The sequence below is a fragment of the Triticum dicoccoides genome, chromosome 3B (genome assembly GCF_002162155.2).
Source record: "Triticum dicoccoides isolate Atlit2015 ecotype Zavitan chromosome 3B, WEW_v2.0, whole genome shotgun sequence".
NCBI classification, from domain to species: domain Eukaryota; kingdom Viridiplantae; phylum Streptophyta; class Magnoliopsida; order Poales; family Poaceae; genus Triticum; species Triticum dicoccoides.
In genome coordinates, this window is record NC_041385.1 from 789,424,314 (window position 1) to 789,430,313 (window position 6,000).

Sequence of the window (6,000 nt, forward strand, 5' to 3'; positions counted from 1 at the left end):
TGTTAGGCTTATTGCAAAAGCAACATTAGGCCTTCTACATATCATGGCATACATGATGGATCCGATTGCCGAGGCATACAGAATCCTACTCATCCTGCTTCGCTCATCAGATGTCGAAGGACTCTGAGTCTCACTTAGCTTTATACCATGTGAGAGTGGCAAGAACCCTTTCTTCGCCTCACTCTTGTTGAACCGCTTCAACACTTTATCTACATACGTGCTCTGGCTCAAGCCGAGCAGCCTCCTCGATCTATCTCTATAGATCTTAATACCTAAAATATACACTGCCTCACCAAGGTCTTTCATCGAAAACTTGACATTCAATGATTCCTTGACCGAGTTCAATGTCGAAACATCATTTCCGATTAGCAGTATGTCATCCACATACAAGATCATAAACACTATCGAGCTCCCACTTAACTTCTTGTATAAACAAGAGTCCTCTTTGCTTTTGATGAAATCGAGACTAGTGACGACCTCATCAAAATGAATGTTCCAACTCCGAGATGCTTGCTTCAACCCATAAATGGATCTCTTCAGCTTGCATACCTTACTAGTGCTAGTCGGATCGACAAAACCCTCGGGTTGTATCATATACACGTCCTCGGTTAAATTTCCGTGAAGGAAAGCCGTTTTGATATCCATCTGCCATATCTTGTAATCGTAATATGCAGCTATAGCTAGTACGATCCTCACCGATTTCATCATCGCTACCGGCGAGTAAGTCTCGTCGTAGTCAATTCCTTGAACTTGTCCATAACCTTTAGCGACAAGCTGAGCTTTGTGGATCTGAACATTTCCATCCATGTATGTTTTCTTCTTAAAGACCCATTTGCAACCAATGGTTGTTACGCCAGGCGGCGGATCAACCAAGTCCCAGACTTGATTCTCATCCATGGACTTTAACTCGGATCTCATGGCCTCTAGCCATGCCTCGGAATCTGGGCTCACCATCGCTTCCGCATATGTGGCCGGCTCGTCGCTTTCTAGCAACAATACATTGCGCACTCTGCGCAATCTTTCCGACTTCCGTGGTTTCGGTGCCGCTTCCACTACGGGTTCCCTGACTGATTCCGGTATGATATCATCACCAGCCAAGCCGTCCCCGAGTAGTTCTCGAATTTCTTCGAGTCGGACCGTCCTCCCACTGGCCTCCTGACTGAAAAACTCTTTCTCAAGGAAAACCCCGTTCTGAGCAACAAACACTTTATTCTCTTCCCGGTTGTAGAAGCTATATCCCAAGGTTTCCCTCGGATATCCCATGAATATGCATTTATCCGATTTAGGTGTAAGCTTGTCTGACATAAGTCGCTTGACAAAATGCTTCACAACTCCAAATCTTTTGAAATGACAAACTGGGACTCTTCCCGGTCCACATCTCATGTGGTGTCTTGTCTACGGATTTTGATGGTACCCTGTTAAGTGTGAAAGCTGCAGTTTCTAGAGCGTATCCCCAAAATGACAAGGGTAAATCCGATTTTCTCATCATAGACCGAACCATGTTCAACAAGTTCCTATTCCTCCGTTCTGACACGTCGTTTTTTTGTGCCGTACCCGGAGGTGTGAGCTGAGGTACTATACCTCGACTTTTCAGATGATCATCAAACTCCTGGCTCATGTACTCACCTCCACGATCAGATCGTAGAAGCTTTATAGTCTTGCCGAGCTGATTCTCAACCTCATTCTGAAACTCTTTGAACTTTTCAAAAGTTTCTGACTTGTGCCTCATCAAATAGATATATCCATATCTACTCAACTCGTCGGTGAAAGTCACGAAGTACTGACAGACACCTCTGGCAGTTGTGCTCATTGGACCACACACATCACTATGTATAAGTTCCAACAACTCGGAAGCCCTCTCGCAACTCTTTGCGAAAGGAGACTTAGTCATCTTGCCGAGCAAGCATGATTCACATGTCTCGAACGACTCGAAGTCGGACAAAGTTAGGAGCCCATCATCATGGAGCTTTTTCATGCATTTCAGACTAATGTGTCCAAGCCAGCAATGCCAAAAGTATGTCGGATTTATCTCATTAGGCTTATGCCTCTTGACACTCGCGTTATAGGCCGCTTCCTGTTCTAGATTCAATATAAATAGCCCATCAATAATGGGTGCATAGCCGTGGAACATACCATTCAAAAATATCAAACAACCATTGTCCTTTAAATTGAATTCATAACCTTGACTCATCAAACATGAGGCAGAAATAATGTTCCGACTAAGTGCAGGAATGTAATAACAATTATTCAATTCCATAATGAATCTGGAAGGAAACTGGAGCTGCATCGTGCCGACCTCCAACGCAGCAACTCTTGCTTTGTTGTCGACCCTGATGTTAATCTCCCCTTGTGCCACATGCCTAGTTCTTACCAGCCCCTGCATCGAGTTGCAAATATGAACAACCGATACAGTATCAAATACCCAAGAGCTACTAGGTATGTTAGCAAGGTAAATGTCTATAACATATGCAACAAGTGTACCTTTGCCTGAAGCAGCATTCCTGGCCTTCTTGCCATGCTCTGCAAGCCACTTGCTACAGTTCCTCTTCCAGTGACTGGTATCCTTGCAGTGAAAGCAAACGGTCTTCGAGTCCGGTCTAGACTTTGGCGCAGCGGCGGAGGTTACCGTCTCCGTGCCCTTTGCCTTAGCCTTTTTCTTGGACCAACTCTTCTTGAACTTAGCCGATTTCTGCACCATCAACACTTGATGCATGCCTTTCTTAATATCTTGCTCTGCCACCTTGAGCGTCCCATGCAATTCAGTGAGCTTCTTATCCATGCCATGCATATGATACTCCGAGATGAACATCCCATAGCTGGGCGGAAGAGAACCTAGAACAGCATCAGTAGCTAGCTCATTCAAGAACGGGAAGCCCAAATGATTCAAAGCTTGCACATATCCGATCATCTTGATCACATGTGGGCTCAGTGGATCACCTTCCTTCAGCTTGCAATCCATCAAGGATCGCCAGACGTTGAACCTTTTGGTCCTAGCATGTGTCTGAAACATGCTCTTGAGACTCTCGATCATATCGTAAGCCTCAACATTTTCGAAATGATGTTGCAAATCGGGCTCCATACAAGCCAGCATCAGACAACTGATCTCCGTTCATTCACCAACGAGTTTCTGGTAGGCATTCTTAGTTGTGGCATTAGCATTATCGGCAGGTTCCTCTGGAAGTGGATCCTCTAGAACATGTTCCTTTTTATCATGCTTGAGAACAATTCTCAGATTTCTATACCAGGTGGTAAAGTTAGTTCCACTCGGTTTATCCTTTTCCATAATTGATTTCAATGCAAAGTTGGGTTGAGCAGGTGGTGCCATTGATCTACAACAGAAAATATGCAATCACTAAGCGATGTGTTTATGTAGAGTAATTCTCTTAAACAGAAATACTCCCACTGAAGTCAGCATCCCTCTGCGAACTCTCAGTGATTCAGGATCCGACTAGCGCATGCAACTATTGAGCTTTAGCATCACTGCTAGCCAACATACCTATCTGGTAAGCAACTCCTTGCTAATCGTATCTCTATACGACTCCTGTCGGTCGGGAAGGTATCTCATATCCCGGCTCCCAACCTTCTTGCCACAAGGCCCAAAACCGTTTTGATAGCCTTGTCAAGTTAACCTGATGCAGTGCATGTCCGTGTCCGACACGAACCCTTCAGTTCAAGGACACCCAGCAGTACCTCAATTTTATGAGCCCACTACTAGACGTACTTGACATGCGAAGGTGCAACATCGGGGATGGCAATTCGCTTGATATTCATGAGGGATCATTCTATCATTCTAACATGCATAGAATCAAAGAAGCATAACAATCACATATAAACATATATTGTGAAATAGTATGGCTCCTTCATGGACGTTCTTCCAGGTCGGCTCCGACTCTGATGACCATCTATGAACTCCATCTTGTTTGTCACGCCGGGACGCCAAGCCACCAACCTGATCTCTATTATCCAACTACTACAACTAGTAATGAATATTACATAGAGTCACAAGTCGACATGCATGTCGTTATACAATATAATGACAGCACTTTGGCTCCTGCCGGCTGACAAACATGACACGCAGGCCATGTATAAATTACACACATGCATCACATACACATGAGCCATACTATTCACATCAAACCTGCAAAACAAAGTTATGCATAGAATCGCATTCTACCGGTTTGTGTGTCAGGTACGAAATACACGGCTCTATGCACACGTTTTCGGAAATCACAAATCGCATCTGAACTGCATTCACGCTGAATTTTCTAATACGACCGATCTTATCGATCACCGCGAATCCAATTCGGGTTTATGTTTCACTGTTAGCCCCGATGGCGGATGACCGACCGGTAGGGGTAGATCGTGTCACGACCTCATCGATCCCGATTGACAGAAAACATAGCCTCAACGATCCCCATGTGCAGTTGATCATATCAACCATGCACATAGCCGATCTCATCAAGGACAACAGATCTCATCTGCTGCCTCCACATATCTAATATGCAGATGATCTGAATCCAAATCCTATAGCAGAGGCTCTGATACCACTGTTGGGATCTACGGTAGGGTGTGTCGACTGCAAATTAAAATTTCTTATGCACAGAACAATAGGAACATGCTAGGGAGATGGATCACAGATCGTTACCACTAGATGCGCAGTGTCGTGCAGCGGAAGAAGATTTGGGGCAACGCGTCCGTGTGGATCGTCTCCTTCTCGTCCGATCTCCCTCGAACAGCCGGTCGTCCAATCCCACGTACAAGTTCGCCGGAGCGGCGCAAGTGCACCGCCTCTAGCGGTATCCGCGCGTGTAGGAGGAACACCGTGTGGCGGACTGCTAGGTCCGATCACACAGTCGGCCGCGAGTGGAGGTGGCTATTCGCAACACATGCAAACCCTAGTCGCAGCGCCAAAGCGATCAACCGCATGAGTGTGCCGCACCCCCACTTTATATAGGCGTCCGTCGCAGGATCCACACTTGGGCTTTGCACGGACCCTAAAGCCCAAAATCTACTCGGTCACGTTCCTAGTCCAATTCGGATCACATCCGACCAGTGTCCTATGAACCGACCTTGTAGGTTCCTTTCCTTAAGCGCGCGACCCCTTAGGTTCAAGTCGGCTTGGTCACAGTTCGGATCACCTCCGACCTGCACGGTTGGTAGCGGCCTCTAGCAAGGCATGCCGACCACCAAGCAGACTATGAAACTGGTTAGGCGAACCTGTACAACGTGTCACACTTCTGTTCCCTTTGCCACACGATATATGTTGTCGGGCTCAAGGCGAGATTGTCATGCTTCTGCTAGCCCGACCTCTTTCTCGTTCCAGTTATACCGACCACTATCTGGATTATCTCATAATCCTTGTAGCATGGCCATGCTTATCCTGGTCGGATAACACGAGGGGCCCAGAGTATATCTCTCCTGATCGGAGGGGCAAATCCCATCTTGCTCGACCATGTCTCGTAGCATGGGACTGGACAAACCCGAAACCTACCTTTGTAACTACCCAGTCACGGAGTAGCGTTTGGTCGGCCCAAAGCAAGTCTGTCACCATCCCGAATACATGCGTCAGCTCAGGTCTTAGGACATAGAACATATGTTGTACTAGAGACTCACAGATGACATATCGCTGCGTCTCATAGTTGGGTCTGTCCGACTCGGACCTTATCTCGACTCGGATCCGACTACATTGAATCCGACAAGACCTTTCCAAGTCCATATTATCCAGTTAGCATCCAATGCTCCATGGCTAGTGAGACCAAGCCATCGACTGTGTCATATGCTAGTCTAGTCGGCTGCGTGTCCACACAGCCCTTTCGATTAGGGACCTTTTAGGACAGTCATCATACAATGCATAGTCCCACAAACAAGTCACGTACTTGCTGATACACATCATTGATAATGTCCAAGGACTATCTTTATTCATAAACACATAGGAAATATCACCATACATGATTGCCTCTAGGGCATATCTCCAACAAATGTATGATCTTACAGGTCATA